Raw genomic sequence first — 15,128 nt, 5'->3', positions numbered from 1 at the left:
CCAGCTAAAAATCAAATCCTTCAACCAGTAGATAGACATAGCTCATTTCTATAGAGAGATATTTCTCCTATCTCACCACATTCAAACAAACAAACATTTCAAATTCAATTTTAATCATTCTCCCATTTAGGATTTTGAAAGGCATGCTCTGAGGAACACACACCCAGACTTGTGTAACTTTCCCTAATTTGGTCGAGAATCTTTCTTTCATTCAAGAGACACGCGACTGGCATACTTGAAAACACACAAGTAAGGTCCCTCTCTTAATGAAATGAACTCAGCTTTTCTGTCATTTTTAATGTTTGTGGTGGAATAGTAGAAATACCTCTCTGTAAAGATGACTTCATGTCTCTTTACTGTAAACAGAGATTTAATCCAAACTTCAACCTTGAGCTTCAAGCAAGGCACCCAAAAACAATTAATTTCCCTAATTAGTTCCCCGAACTACAAAAAGCTCTGACTTCCATTAGGGATATGTAGGCATGAGGTTCACAAGGAATCTCAACGAGCTAATCAAAAAACCAAAAATAGTCAGTCTGTCTGTCTTTTTTCAATTCAATTCAATTTTCCCTCCTAACACAAAAGAGAAACTTTCCCAATCAATAAGCAACAAACACAAACACATAGACACAGAGAAGGTTCCCGTAGAGTACTACAGATATGTAGGGTGCTTAAAACCTTCCCTATGTATAACCGACCTCCCGGACTCTAGAATTTCTAGTCTAGGTGAATCCCCACACTTAGCAAACTCCTAGGGTTTATTTGAGATCTTTTTCCCCTTCCTCTTCGTAGGATAATTAAAAAGTTCGTGTGCTATCGTAGGAAGAACTGAAATAAAATTCATCCCACAACGGGCGCATTTGTTAGACGTTGGCCTTAGGATCTAGAGGGGGGGTGAATAGATCTTACACAGTTTTGCGGAATTAATTGAACTTTAAGCGGAAGTGATTCTGAATCGACTCGCCTCTATTCCGAACCACTATTGAAACGATTGTATATGTGTTAAAACCACTAACCAGCTTGAGATAAACGATAAGAGAATACTCTATAGAATCAATACGTCGCTCTATTGAAAATCAATTAACTTCTTATATGATGAACGACGTTTGCAATGCAGTAATAGTGAAAGAAGCAAAAACACAAACACTTGGTGATAATGATCAAATTGATGGTGATTCAATGTGTGATGGATTGTGATGTTTATATAAGTTCTTAATTCACAATCTTAGCACTCGAATCGTTGATCAATTTGCTATTATAACCAAATATGAACAGAACATAAATGAAAAGGTAAAAGCGACAAGAACACGATATTTGTTTAGGCAGTTCGTCGATCGTCCTCGCTACGACTACGTCTGCCCCCAATTCCAAACTGAAATTGGGAAATCTTTCATTAATGTTGAAAGCAGATTATACAAAGAAGATAACAAAGCGATAAACCATAAACCAATTATGTCGATCCTTTGAATCTTCTTCCCCCTTAATCTTGAGTCAGATCAAGGTGATCCGAGAGCTTCACTTGATCCCTTTTCTGCAGTGTCTTGAATTGCCTTGAACCCTTGTTCTTCAATCTTCACACTCAGATGGATCCTCGATGAAACCTCTTGATAAAAACCCCCAAGAAACACCTATCTTGGAGGACAAAACCCTCGAATTTTATTCACCAAAAACCCCACAAATCTTCACCCACTAGGAATCTTCAATTCCGTTCCATGGACGTTATCGAACTCGATCAGTAACCCTCAACGCAAGAATGATTATGTGTAATTGTGTTGGAGATGACGAAGAACGAAGATGAGAAGCCTTTGTGTATCTTTCAGTCTTTGGTGTTGTATTCAATAATTGAACCTTGGACAATATATATGAGAGCTTATCAGTTGGAGCAGAGAAAACCAGAAATTTTGGCATTTTTGATCAGATAGGTCGACCTCTTGTGGTGCTTAGGTCGACCTAACAGAGCTGCATATTCTTTTTGATCAGATAGGTCGACCTCTTGTGGTGCTTAGGTCGACCTAACAGAGCTGCATATCCTTTGGATGTTATTTGTTCCCAGTTAGGTCGACCTGTTAAAGAAGTAGGTCGACCAGAAACCACTTCAGATGAGTTTTGGGATATTTCTTCAGTTTAGGTCGACCTAGTTGATGTGTGGGTCGACCTAGCAGAAGTGTATGAGATTTTCTCCATTTTAGGTCGACCTGGGTTGACAGTAGGTCGACCTAGCTGCTGCTTTTCTGCATTTTTCTTGTTTTGCTTGTGTTAAGTCGACCTATATGCATAGTAGGTCGACCTGCTCTGTCATAAGTGACCAATGCTTGCTTTTCTTTTGAGTTCTTCTGCTTGTGCCTTGTTGCTTGTATGCTTGTTGAGTTTGCCATGAATCAAAAACATCTTTGTGAGTGTGATCTTGTATTCACAGCATTCTCCTTCCAAATTTCGCATGAAGGGTCTAACGACACCACAGAAAAATGGCGACTCTGCTGGGGACAAGTAATAACCTTGGTTTTCATCCAAACCAATGGTTGACCTGTGCTGGTCCAACCCCAATGAGGAATTAGGGATGCCAAATTCCCCCTCAAACAAGAGAGGTCCTGCCTAACCTCTGTGTCATTTCATGTGTTTGCTGCATTTATACTTGTTTATATTTATATGTTCTGTATCGGGAAAGGGCTTGATTCCCCCTTGTGGTGAGAAATCCTATACCCGGATTTGAGTGCAACATAAGATAGGATGGAGGATGTCTTCTCGGTGAAACCCTCTAATCTTGGTTCCCAGATCTACTCTTGGGATTTGCCTGGCTAGTTGTGATTAACTGCGCCAATGCATTCCGAGACTGATTTGTACCAGGAGAACCTAGAATCACATTAACCCCACTTAAGGACTTCATAGGACATAGAGCGGTGATTACGAAAGTGATTGTCACGCAGATACTACACTAAGAGAAAACTCTCTTATAGATACCAGTCAACGTATCTTTAAGATTGAGCAAATACTCTGAGACCCTTAGAACCCGTTCTACAGGTACAAAAATCCTTATCCATAGTTTACCCGAGGGCGAGGTTTGCGATGTGACTTCATGACCACTATACCCTTCTACGCCATGTTTGTTAAAAAATCTTGTGTGCGCATTCATGCATTTATGCATCCATCATAACAATAAAAACAAAAAGTCTTTTTCGAGTTGTTTTTCAAGGAAACTAAATAACGAACGTTTTGAACTTCATAGAAAGAGAGAAAATGAGAAAGGACTTAAGGATCTATACCATGGATTACGGAAGAAAGAGAGCTAGGAAATACCCCTTCAAAATTCCTAAGGTTGAAGAATTGGAAAAGCTCGGAAAACTGGTGGTCAACCCCCAGGCTTTCAAGGAGAAGTATGGAAAACTTCTGCCTCTTCTCAATACCAACATTGTGGATGGGATCCTTCCCACATTGGTACAGTTTTACGATCCAATGTATCACTGCTTTACCTTTCCAGATTATCAACTCATGCCTACGTTGGAGGAGTACTCCCGTCTGGTTGGAATACCCGTGTACGCGCAAAATCCGTACTCCAGTTTGGAAAAGAATCCTGACGACATTATCATTGCAGCAACTACTCCCTTGAACGTAGTCGACATTAGAACTCATATGGTGAGTAAAGGAGGAATTCAAGGATTACCCTCCAAGTTCCTATTGAATAAAGCTCGGTACTTCGTCAGCATCCAAGATATGAGCGCTTTTGAGGACATCTTGGCAATGCTTATCCACGGATTGTTTTTGTTTCCTATAATTGACAATTTCGTCGACATCTACGCAATTAAGATCTTCTTGATTGGAAATCCAGTTCCTACCTTGCTTGCGGATGCTTACCACTCTATGCATTCAAGAAACCTGCATCAAGGAGGATTAATCACATGCTGCGTACCGTTGTTATACAAATGGTTCGTCTTGCACCTGCCAAAGTCTAGTACTTTCTGAAACATGAGGGATGGCCTTCACTGGTCACAAAAAATCTTGTCCCTCACTCATTCGGACATTGATTGGTGTAGTCCTGACAACGACGAAACCAAGATCATCTTCAATTGCAGAAGTTATCCCAACGTACCCCTTATTGGAACTAAGGGAGGAATTAGTTACAATCCAGCTTTAGCCCGTCATCAATACGGATATCCCATGAAAAATATACCAAGTAGCATTCAATTGGAGGGTCTGTTCTTCAAGAACATCGACGATCATGGTAACATGTTGAAGAAGGAAATTATCCAAGCCTACCGTCTTGTTCACACAAAAGGGAGAAGATTGTTAGGAAAACATCTTTGCATCTCCCTATATCCTTACCTTCAATGGGTACGCATCAGAGCATTCAAGCTCAGGATGCCATATCAGCGTCAAGAACCTTTTCCCCTAAGGGAACCCATCTTCCTTTTCTCCACCAATGTTGAGAAACTACAAGCGACATTAAACAAGGTATGCCAACAAAAGGAATGCTTGGAGAAACAAGTATCGAATCGTCAACACAGAAAATGTTGAGATTCAGAACATCCTAAGAAGGAAGGATGAGTTACTTGAAGTACTCAAACGACAAGTGACACAATCGTCACTTTCTCATCATGTCCCTCCTGCTTCCTGGATCATCGATCAGCTCAGGTCAGAGAACGCTCAGCTCAAGAAACAGAAGAAGATGTTAGAACGTGAAGTTGGCTCTTCGTCAAAGTTTTAGAGTCCTTTCTCCCTGTTTCTCTGTATTTTCCTTTTCAAAGTGTATAAAAACGGTGTTTTCGCTTAATCAATAAAAGTTTGATGTTTCATAATGTAATTATGGTGCTTCCTTGAAAAACATTAATTTAATTGCATGCATCGCTTTAGTCGTACGCATTGACACGAGAATTGTCGTGGATCTAATCGTCACTTTCCTTTCTCCAGAAAAGAGGGGAGGAGAAGGAGGTGAAGAACAAAGGCATTCAAGATGTCTCATTCATACAACACTTGTTCAAGTCGCAAGAAAAGAATGGACGACTTAGAGCAAGAGAAAGGAGAACTCAGAGAAGAGGTCGCTACTCTCAAAGAATCTGTTGAAAGGATCAACAGTATGGTAGAAGCCCTGGTGGTTGCACAAATTCAACCTCCACCAGAAGAGCCGCAAAGGACTGTGGTTTCCGAGATTGTTTCTACTCCTATTCCTCAGTATACCATGCCGCCCAACCGACCTTGGGGCATTCCGTATAACTTCATTCCAGAAGGGTACATACCCCTAGTTTCTGAAGTTCCAAGAGTCACGATGGAAATGCTTCCATCGGAGGGTTACAAACCTCCGGAATTTGAAGTTCCAAGAGCAACAGCAATGGGTTTCACACAACAGAATGCTGAGATACTAAGATCTGCTGCCATCTTAGCTTCTCCACGACCGGTTGTGCATAGTTTTCCTCCGCCCGGCGGACAAATATATCATCACGCTCCTAGTGAGGATGCTGGCGTGTATGAAAGATTGGACGAGTTCCAGGAACAGTTTCTGCAAATGCAGAAGGAACTCAAGACTCTCCGAGGACAAGATCTATTTGGAAAGAATGCTGCAGACCTCTGTCTGGTTCCAAATGTTAAGATTCCTCACAAATTCAAAGTACCAGATTTCGAGAAGTACAAAGGGAATTCATACCCACAAAGTCACCTCGTGATGTACGCTTGAAGGATGTCAACTCAGACTAATAGTCAACAATTGTTCATTCATTATTTTCAAGATAGCCTGACTGGTGCTGCACTCAAATGGTACATGAACTTGGACATTTCAGATATTTGTACTTTTCGAGACCTCGGAGAGGCCTTCGTCAAACAGTATAAGTACAATCTGGATATGGCTCCCGACAGAGATTAACTTCGGGCCATGACTCAAAAGGATAAAGAGAGTTTCAAAGAATACGCTCAGAGATGGCATGAAGTTTCTGCTCAAATTTGTCTTCCACTTGAAGAGAAAGAAATGACAAAAATCTATCTCAAGACTTTGAGTCCATTTTACTACGGAAGAATGGTCGCCAGCGCCCCTAGTGACTTTACCGAGATGGTAAACATGGGCGTACGTTTAGAAGAAGCAGTTCGAGAAGGACGCTTGAACAAAGAACCAGAATCTTCTATTGGTCCAAGGAAGTATGGAAGTTCTTTCCAGAAGAAAAAGGATCAAGACGTCAGCAATGTCTTGCTAAAAGCAAGAAAGAAGTTTCAAACTCAAGTTGCTACAATAACTCCGGTTGTTAACTCAGCGCCAGCTTATCAACCTCAGGTTTCGCAACAACCATTTCAACAAAGGTCACAACAACCTCAGCAGCAGGTTCGACCTCCAAATTACAACAATCGGGCACCAAGGTATCCTCCCTTTGATCCCGTGCCAATGCCATTTGCGGAATTGTTTCCAACACTACTGCAAAAAGGACTCATTCAGACAAAGATTCCTCCAAATCCTGCGTATGAATCTTCGCCTTGGTTCAATGATGACCAATCTTGTCCCTATCATCAGGGGGCACCAGTTCACAGCATTGAGAACTGTTTCAGTATTAAGGCCGACGTTCAAAGACTAGTGAAGAGTGGAATGCTATCCTTCAAAGATACTAATCCTAACGTCCAGGCAAATCCTTTGCCGCAACATAAAGAAGCTTCAGTGAATCTTATAGATCAACACCCCTATGTCATTCAAATCTACGACATCCGTCAGATAGGGGAAAATCTCGTCCAAATGCATGCTAGACAAGCTGGGTACGGCCATGTACCACCTCACAACTACTTCCCATGTGAAATTTGTCTAAAGAATAATCAAGGATGTGCTGTAGTTCAAGCTGCATTACAAGAACAAATGGACTTAGGATGGATTCAACACATCCGAGTCAAAACTGAATGCGACATCAACATGGTTCAAGGATGTCCAGGAGAATACAAAATCTACAGAGTTGAAGATCTCGAAGGATCGGTAGTCAGGTTCTATAAGACTTTAAATGGACTTGCTTACTTTGGAACAAATTTCCATCCTTACAGTAGATGCAGAATTTGTCAAAGAAATTCACGAGGATGTTTGCGCGTCCGCAACGACATTCAGAAACTAATAGATGAAAATACCATTACAGTTCTTGCCAACAGAGAAGATGACAAAGTCTTTACCGTATCTCCTCAGATTAATCGAGTTGAACTAATGCAAGTCAAGTATGACAGTAGGAAGACAGTAATTGCTCCGTTAGTCATCTACTTACCAGGTCCAGTACCGTATGAGTCTGACAAGGCTATACCATACAAGTACAATGCTACATTCATTGAAAATGGTAAGGAAATACCATTACCATCTGTTGTCAACATTGCTGATGTGAGCCGAGTCACTAGAAGTGGTCGAGTCTTCAACAGAACAACAGAAAATGTGGAGAAGCCTTCGGAGGAAGTACCAGATAAGCAAGACAATGATCCGACCAATGTTGTTCAAGCAAAAGAAAATGATGAGGTCTTGAAATTAATCTAGAGGAGTGAATACAACATTGTAGATCAACTGCTACATACTTCATCTAGGATATCGGTTCTTTCACTGCTATTGAGTTTTGAGACTCATAGGGAAGCTCTACAAAATGTTTTAGAACAACCTTTTGTAGAACCTGATGTTACCATAAGGAAATTCAACAACATCGTTGCCAACATCTCCGCAGGAACTAATCTAAGTTTCCGTGACGAAGATCTTCCTGAAGAAGGAGTGGGCCATAATCTGCCACTCAACATCTCAGTTAGCTGCATGGACAATGTTCTCACAGGATTCCTAATAGACAATGGATCCTCTCTCAACGTCATGCCCAAATCAACATTATCAAGATTATCCTTCAAGGATTTCCCACTAAGGGACAGTCACGTCATCGTCAAAGCATTTGATGGTTCAAGGAAGTCGGTTTTTGGAGAAGTAGATCTTCCCATAACTATTAGACCTCATACTTTCAAAATCACTTTCCAAGTTATGGATATCCACGCAACATACAGTTGTTTGCTAGGTCGCCCATGGATTCATGAGGCTGGGGCAATTACTTCAACACTTCATTAGAAACTGAAGTTCATTCGAAATGAAAAATTGGTAATCGTATGTGGAGAACGAGCTCTGATCATCAGCAGCCTGTCATCATTCTTCGACATAGAACCAAAAGAAGTCGCTGGAACTAAATTCCAAGCACTTTCCTTGGACAAGGAAAAGGGTAAAGAGAAAGCATCATTTATTTCTTCCTACAAAGATGCAATTCAAGTTATAAAGGATGGCACTACTAGTGGTTGGGGGCACATTGAGATTCCTACCAACAACAAGAATAGAACAGGAGTTGGATTCTTTCCAACATCATCAAAGGCTACTCAAGGAATTGAGGTAGTCCTCCCAATTCCAGAAACTTTCCGCAACGGAGGTTTTCTTCAACCTGTTCAACAAACAGTCAACACCATCGGTACGGAAAACACCGATGAGAGTTTTGAAGTGGAATGTATGTCATATCTTCTCAAAGCAGGATACATCTCTCTAACAGAGTCTGATTCACCTTGCTGTTATCCGGCTAAAGGATCTGGAAGTAAGACTCAACCAAGCAGTGACGAAGTTACTAACAGCTTCACCACCAAAAGTCATGGTTCATTAAAGGAAGACCCTCCTATCCCCGAAGAAACCTGGGATACATTAGGAGAGCCAAGCGGAAAATTCGACTACATGGTGAAGTACTCCGCTCTTGAAAGTTCAAAAATCTCTCTTGAAGACATTGTTCCAACTGGATGGAATATTGATTATGAGTACCTTACTCAGCCAAAAGAGATATACAAACCTTGCTATTCATCATCAGCATCTAGCGAAGTCATCATTGAGGCTTATATCCCCAAGTCACTTTCCGAGGCTACAGATCTAGAGTATACTTACCTAGTTAACGCCATCTTGGGAGAAGAGCAAGATCAAAATATAGAAGAGGATGATCTTGAAAGTGTCTCCGACAACGAGTCTCTCCATTCAGAAGATTGGAAGTTTCCTCAAAAGAAAGTCCGACATACTCCACCTGGAAATGGGTATGCTCACACAGCTCAGTCTACCGAAGTAGAAGAAGATCGTCTGAGTGTTACAAAGACAGTGGTTGGTAAATCAAGACCTGCCACAGGCCAACTTAAGCCTAAGGTGCCAGAATACATAGTGCACAATGGGGTTCGCCACTATTGGACGGCTGTTGAAGTTTCGACTGTTATTCGCACTCCTAAGTAGCAACTTTCACCATTATTTTGTCCTCTCACCTTAGCCCAGGGTGAAGATATGTTTCATAGGGCTTTGCATTTTACTATTTCTTAGGAAAATGTCCTTCTTTGCTTTGCCCAAAGAAATAGAGCTTTGTTTAATAGGGTCTTTGTTTCAAGAAGCGACTGTCGATAAATAAAAATGTCATTTTGTTCCTTCGTTAGTTTTTCCCTTTTCTTTTTTCGGAAATTGGTAATCCTAAAAAACACCCTTAAAAAACATTAAAACATTCCATTAACTGCATACACCGAGTCTTCCCTCGTTGTCTAAATAAAACTTATCACACATATGCAGATTAATCATAAAACACCCCGTTGAAACGTACGATCGTATGACTTCTCCAAGCTTTGGGTTTCTTGTATTCGAGGCAGAGGAAGATGAAGGCGAAGAAATACCAAAGGAAATTTCTCGATTACTTCAACAAAGGGAAGAGGCCATTCAGCCATACAATGATACTTTAGAGATCATTAACCTTGGTTCCGATGGAAACAAAAAAGAGGTTAAGATTGGAGCTTCGCTCAGTTCAAAGATTAGAAAGAGTTTGATACAACTGCTCAAAGAATTCTCAGATGTCTTCGCTTGGTCTTATCAAGATATGCCAGGGTTGGATACCAAATCAACGCTGGTTTCCTCGTCACTTCAGAATACCCTTAGTGGTTAGCTAACATTGTTCCCATTCCTAAGAAAGACGGAAAAGTCCGCATGTGCGTCGACTACAGAGATTTGAACAAAGCTAGCCCTAAGGATGAATTTCCTCTACCACATATTGACATGTTGGTTGACAGTACAGCAAAATCCAACGTTTTCTCATTCATGGACGGATTTTCGGGATACAACCAAATCAAAATGGCACCTGAAGACATGGAGAAAACAGCTTTCATCACCCCCTGGGGAACGTTCTGCTACCGCATGATGCCTTTTGGACTAAAGAACGCAATGGCAACATATCAAAGAGCCATGACTACACTTTTCCATAACATGATGCATAAGGAAGTGGAAGTCTATATGGATGACATGATTGCCATATCAGAAAATGAGGAAGATAATATACAGAATCTAACAAAGCTATTTCAATGCTTACGGAAGTTTCAGCTTCGCCTGAATCCCAACAAGTGTACCTTTGGTGTCTACTCAGGAAAACTCCTTGGTTTCATCGTCAGCAAACGAGGAATTGAAGTAGATCCAAACAAAGTCAAGGCAATTCAAGAAATGCCTTCACCCAGAACCGAGAAACAAGTTAGATGATTTCTTGGACGTTTGAATTACATCTCGAGATTCATATATCTCATGACATCAACTTGTGCTCCAATTTTCAAACTTCTACGGAAAAATCAAAGTTGCGTCTGGACAGACGATTGTCAGTAAGCGTTCGACACCATTAAGGAATAACTGCTCGAACCACCCATCTTGTCTCCTCCAGTGGAAAGAAGACCTTTGATAATGTACTTAACCGTCTTAGAAGACTCCATGGGTTGTGTCCTTGGACAGCAAGACGAGACAAAAAGAAGAGAGCATGCCATCTACTACCTGAGCAAGAAATTCACTGACTATGAATCCCTCTATTCCATGCTCGAGAAAACCCGTTGTGCTTTGGCTTGGGCTGCCAAGCGTCTCCGCCAATACATGATTCGACATACTACTTTGTTGATCTCCAAGATGGATCCGATCAAGCACATCTTTGAGAAGCCTGCCTTAACTGGGAGAAATTCCCGTTGGCAGATGTTGTTATCAGAATACGACATTGAGTATCACGCACAGAAAGCCGTGAAAGGAAGCATCCTAAATGAGCACATGGATCATCACCCACTAAATGACCATGAATCAATCAGATTTAACTTTCCGGATGAGGATGTCATGTACCTCAAGATGAAAGATTACGACGAGCCACTACCAGACGAAGGACCTGAGATAGGATCCCAGTGGGGCTTGATCTTTGACGGAGCCGTCAATGCTTATGGACGAGGAATTGGGGCAATCATTGTTACCCCTCGAGGTACCCATATTCCATTTACCGCCAGATTAACTTTCAAGTGCACAAACAATGAGGCCGAATATGAAGCTTGCATCATAGGTCTCGAAGAAGCCGTAGATCTAAGAATCAAACACTTGAATGTATACGGAGATTCTGCTTTGGTCATCAATTAAATCAAAGGAGAATGGGAAACACGCCAATCTGGGCTAATCCCTTACAAAGACTATGTGAGAAGATTGTTACCATTCTTCGACAGAGTAGATTTTCATCACATTCCTCGTGAAGAAAATAACTTGGCTGATGCATTAGCCACACTCTCTTCCATGATTAGGATAAATCATTGGAATGACATTCCTCGAATCGATGTCATGCGCCTGGATAGGCCCGCTCATGTTTTCACAGCAGAAGCAATCATTAACGACAAACCATGGTATCACGACATCAAAAACTTTCTTCAAAGGCAAGAGTACCCTCTCGGGGCATCAAAGAAAGATAGAAAGACTTTGAGAAAGTTAGCTGGCAGATTCTTCCTGAATGAAGATGGTCTGTACAAGAGTAATTTCGACATGGTTCTGCTCAGATGCGTTGATAGAAACGAAGCAGAAATACTCATGAGAGAAATACATGGAGGTTCCTTTGGTACTCACACCAACGGACACACCATGACAAGACAAATACTGAGAGCAGGATATTATTGGCTAACAATGGAGTCAGATTGCTACCAGTACGCAAAGAGGTGTCACAAATGTTAGATCTACGTTGATAGAGTTCATGTGCCACCATCTCTTCTCAACATACTCTCTTCCCCTTGGCCTTTCTCCATGTGGGGAATCGACATGATCAGAATGATCGAGCCAAAAGCGTCCAACGGACTGATAACACGATTTTATATCGTATATTTAGCTTAAAATCCGTAGATATTTATAGCGTTTTCCATTTATTGATTTATTATGATATTATGCGAGTATTTGCTTTGTTTCAGGTTTTACACTCTTATTATGACTATTTGTGAAAAGGAGAGGAAATGGAGCTAAAATGACCACTATTTATGCCTAAAAGATGAAAAATGGGTGCTGAAGTAAAAAGGAGGTGCAAATAAGGCCCAAATGTGCTAAAGGAGACCCAAAGGCTCAATTGTGCGTGGCCCAAACCACACAAGCAAGTGGAGACGCACGTCTCCAACGTTCCATGCCACGTCAGCCAGGGGAGACGCACGTCTCCAGTCCCCTATATTTTCTCCACTTGAGACGCACGTCTCAAGTCATTCAAAAGAGCTTCCCCAAAAATCGGAGACGCACGTCTCCCATTCCAAGTCAGCTGAGGTCCCTCTTTTCACGCGTCCCAACTGCAGAAGCTCCCCTATAAATAGAAGCAGTCACTTCAGTTCAAAACGTCCGATTTCCTGCTAACGAAGTGCTGCCGAAATTGTTCCGCGCTTATTATTTTTCTTCTTGCTTTCATTTAAACAGTTTATTTTCTCACAACAATTTCTACACCGGAAATTGTTGTGAACCTTTTATAAATCTAGCCTTACGTTAGATTTATCGCTTTTATTTCCTTGTTTTAATTTCCGTCTGTTTAAATTCCGAAGAACGATCCAGCCAACCTGTGGTGGAAGTTCGGTACTTGAAGATTCAGTTGCAATTTATTTTATTCAGGTTTATTATTTACCGCATTTATTTATAGTTATTGCATGATATATTATATGCCAATTAACATGCCTTTAATTATAAGCCAAATTAATTTATGCATGCTTAACCGTATTAATATGTCTGGCTAATTTACTAAGATATCGGTATGTAAAGTAAGTTAACTGTGGGATCCGAAATAAATTGGCTTAAACTATGTTTTATTAATTATCACTTGTTTTTGGTTTGTATGTCTAATTTAATTAGTAAGTCTTAAAACCAATAGAGCGAAAGTTTGAGGGATTAAGACGATCAAAGGTTAAATTCAATAGAGCGAAAGTTTGAGATCTTTAACTGGATAGTAGACATAGGACATTAGTTTTAAGGATGGCGAAAGCGTATTAAAACTAATTAGGACTTATTTATTTTCAAAAAATGTTTTTACACCCGAGCGGGATGGCGAAAGCGTACGTTAGGGATATTAGCATGTTCCGAGTCAACAAAGCGAAAGTTTGAGATTAGGAGATTTAAATAGATAACAACTTTATAAAACAGGAATTTTATTAGTTACGTTGTTTCCAAAAAGCTTTTCTAATATCTAATGGGATGGCGAAAGCTTACATTAAGAGTTAGGATAGTAATCTAAATCAACAGAGCGAAAGTTTGAGACGAGGATTTTTAACCGATTGAATTAGTAAAGATTTTAATTGAATTATGCATTAGCCAATGGACCTTCGGATCACCTAAAGTTAAACGAAATACATACTGATATCTGTTTATTATTATACTTCTTTTTATTCACAAACACTCTCCCTTAGGAACAATCAAATTATTGGTAGCCTTTGAAGGATAGAAAAACACTTAGAAAGGGGGGGATTGAATAAGTGTGACTTTAAAATCTTGGGCGATAAAAATAAATTGCACAATTATTTTTATCCTGGTTCGCTGTTAACGAAGCTACTCCAGTCCACCCCCGCAGAGATGATTTACCTCAACTGAGGATTTAATCCACTAATCGCACGGATTACAATGGTTTTCCACTTAGTCCGCAACTAAGTCTTCCAGAGTCTTCTGATCACACACTGATCACTCCGGGAACAACTGCTTAGTTCACTCCTAAGACTTTTCTAGAGTCTACTGATCAACACGATCACTCTAGGCTTAGTTCACTCCTAAGACTTTCTGCTCAGCCAACTGCCAAGACTTCCTCTAGAGTATTCTGATCAACCTGATCACTCTAGTTACAAACTGCTCAGCCAACTGCCAAGACTTCCTAGAGTATACTGATCAACACGATCACTCTAGTTCCTTACAACTTAATGTAATTCTAAGAGTATTACAAATGCTTCTTAAAAGCGATAATCACAACTGTGATATTTCTCTTACAGTTTAAGCTTAATCTCACTAAAATATTACAACAGCAATGTAGTGAGCTTTGATGAAGATGAAGATTCTGAGTTTAGATTTGAACAGCGTTTCAGCAAGTTTGATATGAGTTGTTTTGGTGCAGAATCGTTAACCTTGCTTCTCATCAGAACTTCATATTTATAGGCGTTGAGAAGATGACCGTTGAATGCATTTAATGCTTTGCGTGTTCCGTACAGCTTTGCATTTAATGTTATACGCTTTTGTCAACTACCTCGAGCCTTGTTCACGCTGTGTCTACTGACGTAGCCTTTAGTAGCTTTAACGTTCCTTTTGTCAGTCAGCGTAGTCTGCCACGTGTACTTCCTTCTGATCTGATGTTTGTGAATATAACGTTTGAATATCATCAGAGTCAAACAGCTTGGTGCACAGCATCTTCTGATCTTCTGATCTTGAAGTGCTTCTGAGCGTGATACCATCTTCTGATCTTCAGTGCTTCTGATCTCATGTTCTTCTGATGCTTCCATAGACCCATGTTCTGATTCTGCTTCGACCATCTTCTGATGTCTTGCCAGACCATGTTCTGATGTTGCATGCTGAACCATTTGAGACACAACTTCTGAGCGCTGAATTATGCGTACTCTTTATATATTTCCTGAAAAGGAAATTGCATTGGATTAGAGTACCATATTATCTTAAGCAAAATTCATATTATTGTTATCATCAAAACTAAGATAGTTGATAAGAACAAATCTTGTTCTAACAATCTCCCCCTTTTTGATGATGACAAAAACATATATAAATGATATGAATTTGCGATCAGAAAGAGTAGACGGCAAAAGACAAATTACACAGCTATAGCATAAGCATATGAATATGTCTCCCCCTGAGATTAACAATCTCCCCCTGAGATAAATAATCT

The sequence above is a fragment of the Vicia villosa genome, linkage group LG2 (assembly GCF_029867415.1).
Source record: "Vicia villosa cultivar HV-30 ecotype Madison, WI linkage group LG2, Vvil1.0, whole genome shotgun sequence".
In the NCBI taxonomy this organism is placed as follows: domain Eukaryota; kingdom Viridiplantae; phylum Streptophyta; class Magnoliopsida; order Fabales; family Fabaceae; genus Vicia; species Vicia villosa.
The sequence above is the reverse complement of the archived record's forward strand: the minus strand, read 5'-3'. Positions refer to the sequence as shown.